Raw genomic sequence first — 15083 nt, forward strand, 5'->3', positions numbered from 1 at the left:
CCCTGAGATCAGGACCTGAGCCAAAACCAAGAGTTGATGCTTAATCAACTGAGCCACCCAGGCGCCCATATTATGTCACTTTAAAAAGATAAAGTGATTTGATGTAGTTGTATCTGAGACACCTAAAAAAGCCTGGACCCTGACTTTGAAGGAATTTCTACATTGTGGAATATTAACTTATTTTACATCTTTGGACTATGTCATATCGCCTTGGCAATTGATTTAAAATCCCCAAATTGGTATTTAGGAAGTATTTTTTTCAAAATCGTAAATTTTTTTCATGCGTTTTTAGTTCTTTCCCTTGCCTTTATGACTATACTTTGACTTTTAAGGCACTCTTTGGGCAAAAGTATATACTGAGGAATGGCAGAGATAAACCAGTGTTTCCTCAACTGACTATCAGGAAAGGAAAATTGTTGCCTAAATGGAAATAAAATATCTTCTCTAATTTTTGGCTTGCATTCATAATATGAAGTAAGAAAAAAAGAACATAAGTATTATCATTGGTCTACAACAATAGTAATCCTTAATGGTAAAATCTGATAAATTCCTTTAAATAGAACTTTTAAGACTCTGTTTCTGTAATTCTTGTTAAACTTGAACAATACCTGAAAATTATTCCTGGTTTGAGGAGAAAGCAATTACATTACCTTGTTAAAAGAACTTTGTAAAGAAGCAATTTAATTATATTTTTTCTATAGTTCAGATCATTATAAATTTAGTGGAAGCATTTCTCTTTAAAAAGTGCATCTTGTTATGTAGTTTAAAAATGTTTTCTCGGGATTTAGGAAATGTGTCCCTTGTAAAATTAATTGCTGTCAATAATCTTTCAGAAAATCATTCTTTTTAACTTTGCCCATTCTTATGAATCTCGCCCAAGAGTAATAACTCCCGTGCCTGTTGGAGTGTTTAGTTAGATGTAAAAATGTAGCCAAAGTGCTTTTCAAAATACTCTGGAGGCATTTGACTTGTATAATTCACATGTCCTGCCATACTTATATATTAGCTTTACATTGCAATTACCTGACAGATCATGTCATTAAAATAATCATATAAAGGCATATCTGTCCAGCAGACCAGAAAAAAATTGTTTAAAGTCATTCTGGTCTATTGAATTTGGAACCTTGAGAATACTTTTAAGCAAATCTAGCTAAATAAATGTGCACCCTGGAGAGCAGAATGGCTTTTTGTTTTTAATCCTTTAAAGGTCCTTTAATTTCTTCACAGTTCTCTGTCTGTCCCCTCTTAGCCATTTCCCCTCAGTGAATGAACATTTGCACAATGTCAGTGAGAAAGTAAAAACCCCCTGTTGATTTCAGTGAGCTGTCTAAGCAGGTGTTTAAAACAGAGTCCCAAGAACTCCCAAGTACAGGTCTTAATAGGCACAGTGAGCATCTAGGACTCCGTCCTTTGAGTAGTCAGAATCCAGTCACAGCTGAGAAGTCGGGAGGAGGACCCCTGGACAGATATGTTGAGGTAAGAATGCGCTTTGTATCTGTTAGGGGTAGTATGCGGGAGTGATGCCAAAGTAAAGTTAAATATGCCTCTGCAACTCAGAGCTCAGGGTGGGCTTCCTCAGAAAGCTAGATCAGTGAATATTATTACTGAAATAAAACATTTTCCAGGTGGTCCTTTCAGTTATCCTCAAAAAAACAAATGCAAACAAACAACCTGCAAAAGTATTGGAAGAAAGGCAGCGTCCTGTACTATATTATCGGTTACTAGTTGTTGTGCCACAAGATAGTCTTCTCCTTATCTTGTTGGACTTCGAGGAAGCAAGGAATTGTAGGGTTTTTTTGTTTTTGTTTTCTGTAGAGCCAGTGAATTTGTAGGTATTTGGAATTTTCTAAAGTACACACATTGACCTCTCTCTCAGTTCCATAACTTCCGATAATGACCCAGTTTTGCTTCGTGTTAACTCTCACCATTCCATTGTTAACCACTGTTTTCCCTTTCCCCTACCTGTCCTGGCCTTGTATTTGCCTTTAAGGAGACATGTGAATTATAAATATATTACTCATGCTCTTAAATGAGTTTAGGGAAGAGTCCATAGATTGAAAACTTTAACATCATCTGTAATGAAAGCCATGTATACTGCAAGAAAATGACCTTTAGCTTAAAACAGTTCATATTTTGTCAGAGTGAATGACTCTTGGTTTTTTTTAGGAAGTTTTAACTCTATTGCCTAGTTGGTTATCTCAAGAAAATTATTTCTTCATTGGATGATAACATTTAATTAATCAATTTAACTGCGAGGAAGCTGTCATTGGAAAGTATACAATTCATAATAATTTATTCAGGTTCATTTCATTTTGAGAGTGGAAAAAATATAAGGATACATTTTATTTCATATTAACTGAGACTCTAATATAGATATAAATCATCCCTAATGCAGCCATTAGCCACAGTTTCAATGTGGTGGACTTCTTCCTCCCTTTCTATAATAATTGATATTCAGCAGTAGGTATCTTTATGTTCTTGGATATATCATTTACATATTAAATTTTATTTTGAGGACCTAATTTCATAGAAACATACTTAGAAATAAGGAGTGAGAGACAGCCCAATTTGGAGGAATGGTGGAAGGTAACTGGTATTAGGAAAGAAAAAAGCTAAAGATGCTAGCTGTGAGGTAAAATTGATTTAGGGTTCATTTCTCCTGCCACTGGTTCTGCAAGGTCTGACAAGTTATTTAATCCTCAGTTTTTAAAATCTGTATACTTGGAATTATTTGATACCTCTTTCTTAGGATTTTTTTTTTTTTTTAAGTAGTGTCCACGCTGGGCCTGAGATCCCTGAGATCAAGACCTGAGCTGATATCAAGAGTCTGATGCTTAACCGACCGAGCCACCCAGGGGCCCCCTCAGGATGATTTTTAAATGAGTGAATGTAAACATCAGTACCTGACACATAGTACATATCCAACAAGAGTTTAACGGTACTAAAAAAATTTGAGGCCACATAGGGTGGACGAGGATCGAACCATACAATCGATTCGTATATGGTCTCTGGAACAAGGTAGACCTGAATTGGGAATCCAGGCTCTTTGCTTCCTCATTTTGTGACCATGGTGGCTCCACGTAACTGCTCTGAGCTTCAGTTTCCTTGTTTGTAAAACTGAGATGATAAAAAAGAATCTACTAATCTTAGGATGTTTCAGAATTTGGGCGTCCTTCTCCTCTTTGGATAAGACTATCCTTTTATTCGTTAGGAATGGAATAGAAATCACAGGACACTGAGAGACCAAGACTAGTCAGAGGGCTTTCTTTCTCTTTATCCCCCAATGACCCCTTTGGCAGGTAATACCTGAATATTCCTTGTGGTACTCCTAGCTGTCTCCTGCGGTTCCACCTGTCCCTGGGCCCTAGATCTGCAGTTGCTCACTCTGAGATGGAGCTGAACCACAGAGCGCTTTGCCTGCAGCTTTCATCCAGGCTCTGCAGGTACAAGCAAGAGGCATGATGTGGGGGATCATTGTTTCACTCCTTTTTTTTTTCTTTCAGAGATTAAGTTAAATAGTTTTAATATTTTATCTGTATTTTTCTTTTTTTTTCCTTTGTCTGGGAGAGTGAGGGACCAGTTTTCCCCTAATCATCATCTCTCCCCACTCACTCCATTTCAGAAGATCTAGCAAGCATGCATTCCATAAGTGGTTCACAAAGCCAGTCCGTAGACCGAGCGGCATCAACCTCACCTGTGAACTTGTCAGAAATGTAAATTTCTGGCTCCCCCTAGGAGTTGCTGAGTCAGAGACTCAGGCATGGCCCTGGAATTTGTGTTATAACTATCTCTCCAGGTGCTTCTGATGCTGACTAGTTTGGAAGCCACTGTTTTCAACATAATGCACTCCTTAGAAACCAACTTTCAAGGAAGATCTTTCAGATGGTGCACATTCTCCCCGATTGACATAGGTAGGCATTTGGAAGAGGACCAAAGATCTTGACATGCCTTCCTTAAAATCAATAGACAGTCTATTAATCTCATCAGTTTCATGTGAGAAGTGAAGATTGCTGCATGGCAGTATTAGAGGATCTGCAGATTCTATGTATGAGGTTTTCCCAAGTGTCAACTATTGTTTTATTTCAAAAGGTTGTTTTGAGCAATTAGTCCTCAGCACATAGTATGCTTTTGATAAATGATAATTGCTCTTACTTTAAAATTAATCTTTATATTCTTTATTTTGAAAACTTCCATTTTCTTCATACGTACTAGGTCCCTATTATTTATAAGTCATTCTGCTAGTCTACTGGAGAATGAAAATATTAATAAGACAGTCCCCTACTTCAAGGAGCTTCAAATTAGGCTGAAGTTCATGTTTTTGTTTGACCCATAGGTTTTTAAATTTTCATCATGGCTGGAAACATTTGTTTTTGTTCACTACTGTTTTGTTCACTTAACATAGTACCTGGATCTTGGTCAGTGTTTAATGAATGAATGACTGGATTCATGGGGTCCAAATACCTAGTGAAAGGAAAATGTCCTGAGGGCCTTTGTTTGTCTGCCTTGCCTTTTTTACCCAAAATGACCAACAGCCTGTTGTGTTTAAATTGGATAAGACAGGGGGACACTTGTGTACAATAGAGACCCAGAAACACTAATCCTGCTGTTTGCACACTATTAAGACTTATTTAGGTGTCCTGCACACAGTAGTCTCAGGCTTACATTTTAACCTGAGGTGGTGCCCTATTTTTAAATGCTGGTGCTAATGAGACAAAAATCTCCTATCTCATAGGCTCACTGTGTTCTAGCAGATTTTTATTGCACATAGACCCTATGTCTCAAAAGGATTTGATAAATCAGTGGGATTTTGCCATTTTTTTCTATGTCTGACTAGGGTTTCTATAATAAATTAGGCCATTATATCCAGCCTGATAAGTGATCAACCCAATGCTATTCATTTGGAAATCACTGTAATAGGGTGGGAAGGGATGGGGTATGGAGATGGGAAAATGCAGTTCTATGCTTCAGCTTCAAGAACACATTAAATTGTTTTCAGATATTTTTAGAAGAAATCTTATGTCAAAAGCTTTTGTGTTAAAGTCTCAAAAAGAATGGCCGTTTACAGCCTAATCTTTAGAGAGTAGTGTACAGACAAACAGTGAAGCTACAGGGTGTGAAAGGGGACAAAATGCACTTGTCCTTCCCTCTGCGAGCCTCGGATCAAGCTGTGCTTTTATTCCCTCAGCTGACTGTGAAGCAGATTGGCTCTGAAACTTAATATAGTTTAAAACACACACAAACCCACTCAGCTAATTAGCATATTTGGAAAGTGTTTTGAAGACCTTTATTTGGGGCAGCATTCAGGAAGCAGCCCAGACCTGAAATTGCTGCAGTGGTGTAATTATTTATCTTAGGCATGATAAAGACTAGAGGTCTTTTTGATAATCATTTTAGAAAGATCATCTGAAAAACCTGATTATTCTTCTTAAAGTTAGCTCATTGTTCTTTCTTTGAGTATCTTAGAAGGAAACATACTATTCAAACTCCTATGTTATTATAATATTATAAACCCGTTTATAAAATATTTTACCACATATAAGATCAAGTGAAATGAAAGATCATGTTCTCCTTGATAAATGTTTTCCTTCTCTTCCTTTTCCATGTTGAATTTGCAAACACTTGACTTGAATAGGATTCCAAATCTGGCCCTTTGGTCTTAGTCTCTACTCTGTGTGGTCTGGGTCATGCCTGTTTGTCTCACTCTGGGGCTCTTGTGCAGAACCTGGCCCAGAGAAAGAACTCAGGAAATGGTCAGTGAAGGTGAAACAAAAAAATAATTTGTGCATCAAATACAAACTTCTCTGTCTTGTTTTCTAGGCTCAGCCTGACTCTGTTGCCTGTGCTTCCTGACTCTTCCCACCTTGGCAGGTTAATGTCCTCTACCCAGGTGGCCAGATACCCCAGATAAATCCCAGGTCTAAGCCTTTGCATGTGCTACTTTCTTGATCAGAAATGGCCTTTCATATCTTTCACAAAATACCCTCCCACCTTTTGAGGACCTCTTCAGGTCACATCTTAAGCCACAAAGACTTTTTCTGATCTCCCTTTCCCTAAAACCTGTTTAGCCTCTGATTCCATAAGTAGAATTAAAATATTAGGTTGAAGCTATTAGTATAGAGTTCTGAGATTTTGAAAATTCAAACAAATAGACAACCAAAAAGATAATCGACCTACCTCACAGTTTGGTTTTGTTTTTCCTGATGTTGACATGTTGTTTATGTCAGGGACAGTGTTTTTATCCTCTTATCACCAAATCAACTTAGTACAGTGCTATCTGTGTTGTGGATAACCACTAAATAATTATTGACTGACTGAGGGTCATAATCATAGGTCTTTTTCCATCTTTTTTTTTATCAAAATCAAAGACAAAAACAAAAACTAAAGAAAATAAAATAAACTGTGATATATAAAAGGGCTTTAGAAAGAACAAAATTTGGAGATAGTTTCCCAGGTGGAACTGGATCTCAATAGGGAAAAGACTGCTTTATTAGTATCCGTAGTTCATAAGGGGATAAACATAAATATTTAGCTCTAACTTTAATTGATAAATGTGTAACCAATATAGCATGAACATTCATTTTTTAGAAGGAAATGACATTCTGAGTATTAAAAATGTGAAGTTGTTGAAGAGTTTCTCCTTGGGTTCAAGTTACTTTCTTGAAAGGGAGAGTTGGGTATATCTTATGATTTATTTTTTGCCCAGCAATGATTATCAGTGAAAACATTTTGTCCATACCTTCCCCATGGCACCCTTCCAAATTGTTCATTTGTCACACACACACAAAAGAAACCTAAAACCAATCTGTGTATATTTCTATTAGGCTTTTCCCTTCACTCACCCCCAAAAAACAGATGTTGACTATTTCCTCTTTTTTCTTGCACCTCTTTGTTTCTCTGAATAATCATTTTGTTTTTCTGTAAAATTATCTAATTTTGTCTTGCTTTCTGTCATTCCACATTACCCCTAGAAATAATTCTTATTTGAACTTAACAAGATACTGCAGTGTACTGTGGCATTCAGCTAACACTCAGAAAATCTGCTTCTCTCTTGCCAAATCTTGCTTCTTTACATTACCCCCAACCCCTGCCAAACAAAGCACTGGTCATTTGGGAAGTGCAGGGGTCTGGTGGGGTGTTGGAAGACATAGAATGGATGAATTCTGTATGCAGAGACCAAAAGCTTCACTGGACCCAGAGCCAGTAACTGTACATGTGAAGTGAGCATTAAGAGAAAAAAAAGAAAAATGTATTTCCTTTCTTCTCTTCACTTTTTAAATATTCTCTGGCCATTAGGTCGAAGTACTGACTCAGAACAGGATGGTAAGGGCCTCAGCATAATGAAAGAATAATGCCATTTGTTTTAAGATCTCAGTGGAGATAAAATTCCCAGGCCAGGTTATTAATGAATCCATCAAAAGTTTATCTCTGAGCTGGACTTCCTATCAAGGAGGAAGTGTAGTTCACTCAATATTTTCATCTGAGAAAAATGGAATCTCTACTGAACGCCACTTTCTGGGCCTCCAAGTAAATCACTGTTGCATTGAGAGTTTGCTGTGTGGGTTTTATTCTAGATAAAATGGTATAATTTTTTATCGAAATGCAGATATCATAATTACAAACCTAATTCAACCATCTCGGTTTCTGATTTTAAATCCTGGAATTTTTAGATGTCCAATGGCTTGAGTTTAAGTAGTCTGCATAGTATGACTGAAATTACAACAGAATGATCTGCAAATATATAGTATGCTCCATCACCTTAGCAAAGAACAACTTTTTTTTTAAGTAGCCTTTTGATATGTGCTGTTTTTATTCAAGACTTTTTTTTATTTCCAAGCCAATCACTGCTGTTAATCTCACCCTGTAAAATAGATTGCATCTTGTGTTTGAGTGGAGAAAGCTATTTCTCAACTTAAATGGAAATCTCAAAATTCAGATTCTTTTTTCCCAAGAAAGGAGTCTGAGTTTGACTCAGATAGCAGCCTTCCAAGCTTGAAAAGGAGAGAGCACAGATGTCCTTTAGAATGATTGTGCCCAAACACTGAGACAATGGTGCTGCTTCTTATAATACTCTTTTGTTCCTCAGCACCACACAGACATTTTCTGAAGACAGAGTTTTAAAAAAATATTAGTTTGCTTCATTTGTTTCTTTATTGGCAGTGCCTGTTAATGAATATGTAGAGATTAATTCAACCAGCCTTTTGAGATTTAACCGTAAACAACTAAGCATTTCACTCCAAAGTTTGTCTTGAGGCATTCTGAAAAAAAAATCCATGTAGATAAAACATCCTGAGTACCCTCCCCACACATCCATGCTAATTTTAGATGTTAGGAAAAAAAAAAAAAACACTTACTCACCAATAAAATGTTGATACCTACCTCTGAACCAAAGCAGTCAGAAGCACATGTAAAAGTTTAACAGAAAAAGATCCTGGCATCCAATGGCATCATGTTTCAGCAGGTGCTGTGAACCCTCATCATCTAGTGCTGGCTTGAATGAATAATAAAGGTGCTAGGCTTTGATCTGAATTCCATTCTGTTTTCCATCTACTTATATTAAGTCTTCTATAAGGCAATAGAATTACATGCTAAGTCAAATGGCACGGGCTGTAGGAATCGCATGAGTTCGAAAGGGAGAAGATCACTGGGGAGGGGAGACTCAGAAATGGCTCCCTGGAGACAGAGGCCTGACCTAAACCTGGAAGAATTGTAGTCTCGTGAGAAACGATGAACAACTCACCAGTGAAATTGATATCCTCATGTATCTTTTTTTCAAAGAGGTTAGTCTCTGAGTATATACTTCTAAAATCTAGACGTTAATTGCCTCTTCATTTTTCTCTGTAAGCCCTCCAAACAGAATCTACTTCCACAAAAGCATCGGTGAGCCACACAGAATTCATCAGTGATCATCCTTTAGAACGGGAAGGGAAGACCATTCTTCGCATCCGAAATTGACCCATAAAAAATACTCCTAGCCATAGCTAGTCACCAAAGCTCTTTCCCAGATGTGCGATTGCCAAAGGCTTTTTCACTGACCTCTCCACCAAGTGCCCCCCTCAGCCCGGTTCCTCCCTTCTTCCTGAACTCGCCCTGGCAATATGAAGTTCTCTTTCCTACTCTTTCTAAAAACTGACTCAGAGGGCGTACAGGCTCAGCTCTTAGCCTGAAGTGAATTTATCAGGTCATCTCTCTACAAAGCACCCAGGTAATTAAAATACTACACATACCATTCAATACATATGCAATGAAAAAAGAAAGCAGTACTGTGAAATTCAGTGTTAACATTTAGACTGGTGCAAGGGTTTCACCAGCTTGACTTAAAAGTAACTGGTAGAAGACTGGCCCTTGATAACAACATAAAAGGGCATTTGTCCCCAGTTGTGTCTGGTGCACTGGATGTGACAATTTTTGTGAGAATGGCCAGAGCTAGTTCTCTTAGAATTATTCATGAATCAAAACCTCTCTAATATCTAAACTAGTCATACCATAGGAATTCCTACACAGGAATGTGATATTGAATGTGATCCTTAGAGGAAAAATTAAATGAATTAAAACACAGAAGTAATTAAGTATCACAAATATTCATCAGGCTCTGACACTTGCCTAAGATAACATTCCTAGACAATTAAAAATAAATACCTGTTTTTATACACACTTGTCTTGATATAAAATTTGGGGGAAACATTGACAATAAATATATTGATACTAGTTTGCTCTAAGTTATAAGCCTAGAATAAATCTTTTTTTTTCACTGACTAGGTTATTCTTTATCTCACTTTTTCTCTTGGAGTTACTCTTAGAGAATACAGTAAATGAGAAAAGTAAGAAGATGGTGCAGGTTGAGGAAGAAATCTGTTTTCTGAGGTTGTTGTAAAAGAGGTAACCATAAATATACAGGGCTGCAAACAGCTTGAGCAGGTGCCCCGGTCTTCCTCTTGCCTTCTGGGTAGGAGAGGTGTGCATGAATAGTACTAGCCAGGTGAGAAGCTGGCTAGTTTTTAAGGTGATAAGCCCCTCAACGTCCTCTTACATAGCTGAAACTAGAAGCACTTTGTCATCAGACTGTTCTTCCCAGTAGTTCTAGAGATTACTTCCCAGCAATGTGAGCGTTACCTGAATGGTTGAAGCTTATTATTTTTCATTCTGCCTTCAGGGAAAACTGAGAACAACCAGCTGTCCTCTGCATAATTATGTCCCTAACGAAATGCATTCTTAGAGACTCTGGCTTCCTACTAGGTGGAAAAATGACTACTCACGCCCTGTTGCTCATTGTACATAGTGGGTCTTTTTTTTTTCTAATTAGCACATGGGATCATCAAGTTCACATGCAGAGCAAGTGAGAAGGGGACTATACATATCAATAAGGACATTAAGAGAGCAAATTCTTATGAACATTTATCTGTAGCACTCTATATGCAGTTCAAGTAAATAACCAGTCTTCCTTTCTTCTGTTGAACTGTTACTTAAGATAGAAAATACACATGACATGGAATAATAGGTACAAAACTTTGGAGTAAGAATATCTTCTATACACTCACTCTTCCTCTTTCCTGTCATGCACTATTGGTTTTCTGGTAATTTAGTCGCTACTCCAAGGTGTTCAGAGAGGGTACTTGAACTGGAACATGGTAGCCAATATAAAAATAATTTGAGGAGATTTTTCAAAACGTGGGTTTCCTGGCCCAAACCCGACACACTTAATTCAAATCTCTGAAGAGAGGACCCTATTATAATCTATCTTTTAAATAGTTTCCTAGTGCTTGCCAAATCTGAAGGAAAAAAAAAAAAAGCAAAACAACCACCAAACAAAGACATCCCACAAAAAACCCGTCCTGGTCTGTTGCTCTTTCTTCTACTCCTATATGTCATCCATGGAGCATAGTAATTGGAAAGCCAAATAAAAAAAAAATACTTTTATAGTTGTAAAAATATTGTATTCTCAAGTCTCTTGTGCCTGCATTAGCTGTAGAGCAGAATCCCAAGTGGAAGAAAACTGAAGGTATCACACTACTTAGAGAAACCTGTTAAAGTTGTCAGGAAGAATGATTGTCAAGTTGGGCCAAGTAAGATTTGAATAGTAGTCAGAAAAGCAGGGCGCCTGGGTGGCTCAGTCGTTAAGCGTCTGCCTTTGGCTCAGGTCATGATCCCAGGGTCCTGGGATCAGGTCCCACATCGGGCTCCCTGCTCAGCGGGAAGCCTGCTTCTCCCTCTCCCACTCCCCCTGCTTGTGTTCCTGCTCTCACTGTCTCTCTCTGTCAAATAAATAAATAAAATCTTTAAAAAAAAAAAAAGAAAAGCAAAAGGCCTTTGGCTATTCTGCCAAGCACCAAGTCTCATTTTCCTCAAACTGTAATAAGTTTTCAGTGAGACATCTTGGAAATAACCAGTTTGTTCTTTCAAACAAAGTGTGGTTTAAAATATGTAAAACAATATAGCTTAAAGTTAAGCTATTGCTATTCAGAATGAACTCCATTGAATGTACTCTACTGCAGTGCAAAGCAAGATGAATACACTCCGCTCCCAATGGTAGGTTTCTGTTGGATTTTCTTCTTTTTTTTTTCCTTGCACTGTTCTGTGGATTTTAGCATTTGGATGTGCTTGCATACTAGAACAGATCTTACATGAAGATGGGTTAACATAGAAGAGAGGTTATGCTCTGTATTTTTAGTCAGTTAACTGAAATGTAATTTTAACTTCTGGTAGGAAAAAAAGTATGTGTGTGTACATGTGTTTTTTTTTTTGTTCATCCATTTTTTTTCTTTTTTGAAGTCTAATATAATTCTGTATTAAATGGCAATATTGAATTGTGAGATGAAGTGACAATTTTTATAGCTATTCAAATAAGCTTCTGGGTCTCTAAATTTAAAAGGAAGGGAAATATCTATTGCTATATCTGCCATGCTGATCACACAATTTCCTGAAAATGGAAGTGATTTCAATCTTGTCTTTTGCCAAGGAGAATTTTACAGACGTTTCACATTCAAAATGTAGTCATCATTTAAAGTAAGAAAATTGCACTCAATGGGGAAATTTCATTAAAAACATTATTTTGCGAAAACCTACAGTCTGACTAAAACATAGAAATTAGAAAAACTCCATAAAGTGTTTACAAAATTAACATTTTATGTTGGCAGGAAGTTCTATACTCCTTTTTTCTTCAATTATGAGAAGATTTTCTCATTATGCTGCTCTATTTAAAGCTTGCTATAATTGACTTACGTATTAAAGAAAATAACAGTGACAAATACAGATTAGGGTGCCTGTGTTTATGGATAACAAGTTGTATAGAGAACCTCTTTGAGCAATTTATCCAGTAAGGGATATGCTTGGTTGCAAGGAAAATTAAACACCCAAGTTTATCATAGGTATAAAAGAGATTTCTTCCTTAAGCCCAGAGTTCTAATCATATGAATGTATGATGGGGCTTCTAGCTCTATTTTTTTCTGGCCCTGTTTCTTGCACAAAGCTAAGACATGAATAAAGATAGGTTACTACAAAAAGCCATCTCACATATAATTTTCAATGCCCTCTCCCCTATAAGACACAGTCTGCTTTGCAAGTTCAGAAGTAAAATGCACAGACTAAATTAAACTTGTGACTGATACAGAGAAATGTAAGTGACTTGTTCCACTGCAAATAATCATAGAATGAGCCTTTAGAGAACCTGGATGTGAAGGATTCTTTCTTTCTGAGCAATGATAGCTTGTTATTGCAGTGCTTTCATGCAGATTTCCATTTTAAAATCTTCACTGATATCCTACTGTGAAATTGTTTTGTTCAGTATGCAGTTGAAGAAATGTGAGCATATAGAATGTCTAAAAGTTCCTTTGTGCAACTAGTCAACACATGCAGACAGTCCTAAGACAATAGAGAAAGAGATCATTACAACACATTTATTCTACAAAGAACCACTCCTCTTACAAGTGTCGCAGCATCTTTGTGGTTCTGGGTTGTTTTCAATAGTGAATACTAATAGTGAATCAAGGTGGGCTTCCTAAGAACAAACCAAACCCGAATAATTGAGATTTCTTTTCTGGGAGAACCGCCTTGGGAATAATAGATATCTGCTTCTTAGCACAGTATTTTGAAAAATCCTTTATGATATTCTTGTGGATGGCAAGAGGAAAGGATGATATTCGCTAAGATAGTGAATAACATATATACTAGTTGATTTTAGGTGGTATTCAGATGAACATTTGCTTAATACTTTCTATTTGTGACTTATGCGACCAGTTTTTTATTCGTGTCAATGGTATTAATTTTCTTGTAAAATACTATGAAAAGGTAAAAAGTGAATTTATTCCCCTCCAGAGTGAATTTATTTAAATAAAAAATATCAAGCAAATATTGACACAAGTTGTATCAATATATGAATGAGAAATTAGATTTGATAACCTCTATGTTTTTTTTTTTCCAACTCTGAGATTGTGTGAAAGACAAATATAATCATTCTTCTCCCTAAGCAAAATCAGAATTCAAAGAAGTTAAGTTGCTAAAGGTCTTGGATGAGAACCTGAGTCTTTTTGACAATCAAGGCAGTGGCAGAAATCTGGCTCTCTGCTGGGATTTGAGCAAGTAGGCAAACTTATATTTCAATCATAAAAAAATATATACTTTAATCCTCTATTCTTATGTAACAACAAAATATAGTGAAATGAGATGCATATCAAAGGCTCTTCAAAGTTCAGTTGGCTAGAAGGGCACCTGGGTGGCACAGTAGATTAGACATCTGACTCTTGCTTTAGGCTCAGGTCATGATCTCAGGGACGTGAGATCAAGCCCTGTGTTGGGCTCTGCGCTCAGGGCTCAGTGCAGGGTCTGCTTGGGTTTTTCTCTCCCTTTCCCACTACCTTCTCCTTGCCCCCCCCCCCCCCCCGCTGCACTCTCTCCCTCTCTCAAATAAATAAATCTTTTTAAAAAATAAGTTCAATTAGCCAGAGAAAAGAAAGTATCATTTCCATTCTTGCTTAGAGTTGCCTTCCCCTTGCCTTCTTTGTCTGGAATGGGGAAAAGGGGGTTGTGGTGTTCCCCTTGTGTATAATATTCTAGAATCCATTTAAGAAGGTATTTTAAATGTCATGTTGTAAAGCTACCATATGAGAGAATAGGTTCTTTTGCCTGGTCAAATCCTGTGAGGCTAGTTATCTCTCCTGGCCAACATTCTATTCACCTTCCATTTCTATATCCCATGGGTTCCAAGAACTTGGCCCATTCTCTCTCCTTCTGGCTACAACCATCTGCCCTTCCACCTGGGTTCCCTGACTTTCAGACCATCACTAACATAGCTTAGCAATTTCCCCTTTAGTTTTTTATTGCTGAAAAGACTGAAGCCCTTTGAATTGTTTTCTCTTATTACTGACAGTAAGAACAAAGGCACAGTTGGGAGTATCTTAGTGTATCTTTTCTTTTTAATTAAAGAAAATAATTTAAGCCACCATTAGCAAAAACTGTGAATTGTAAGACACAGTTGTATCTCACTGAATTTAAGGGTCCTCATAAGGTCCCAAAAAAAGGCAATACAAAGCAGTGAGAGCCTTGGACAGCCGTGTTTCTGTTCCCTTTCCATCTCTCCTCTTGGTCTCTCCTTTATGTTTTATCTGTTTCATCTGGAAGATATTTCATTTCTCATGAATTATCTTTATTTTAAGTTAATAAACCATACTCAGTTCGAAATTCCCTGAAAGTCATATCACTCATCTTTTATGAAGTGTATACCTCAATGTACAAGACTGAGTGGAGATGGGGCTTCTCACCTCCCTCCTTTTTTAGCAATAAATATCTAATCCCTTTAAGGCAGAAAACAGTGGATAGTAAGTGGCTATATGGTGGATTCATGTCCCTTTAGTTCTTTAATTCTTGTATTTTTATCTCAGAAAAGCCTCTTCCTGGTGATCCCTATTTCATAAAATTAGTCTGCTAGAGTGATTCCTTGTTTCTTTTCTTTACATTCTAAACCCTAAGGTATAGAAAGGTAGTAAGAAAGAGTGATCCTATTAGAAAGGAGAACCTTCTACCCCAGCTCCACTCCCTCAGAAATAACAATGCCCACTTTTAGAAGAAAAGCATTGGAAAGTTTTCAGGCAATC

The 15083-nt window shown here is 37.1% G+C and overlaps 1 protein-coding gene across 22 annotated transcripts in view; it reads left to right on the forward strand.

The window, feature by feature from the left end:
• NRXN1 (neurexin 1) overlaps positions 1-15083 on the forward strand; it is a 1133502-nt gene that overhangs the window by 185603 nt on the left and 932816 nt on the right. Inside the window, exon 1 of one of the 22 annotated variants that reach the window (XM_073897730.1) lies at positions 1443-1476. The exons of the other annotated variants lie outside the window; for them this stretch is intronic. The gene's annotated coding sequence lies outside the window, so the exon portion shown is untranslated. Of the gene's footprint in view, positions 1-1442; positions 1477-15083 lie in introns of those variants that run through there. 22 annotated transcript variants of the gene reach the window in all.

The sequence above is a fragment of the Callorhinus ursinus genome, unplaced genomic scaffold (assembly GCF_003265705.2).
Source record: "Callorhinus ursinus isolate GAN/ISIS: 27379988/994484 unplaced genomic scaffold, GSC_fseal_2.0 scaffold10, whole genome shotgun sequence".
NCBI classification, from domain to species: Eukaryota; Metazoa; Chordata; class Mammalia; order Carnivora; family Otariidae; genus Callorhinus; species Callorhinus ursinus.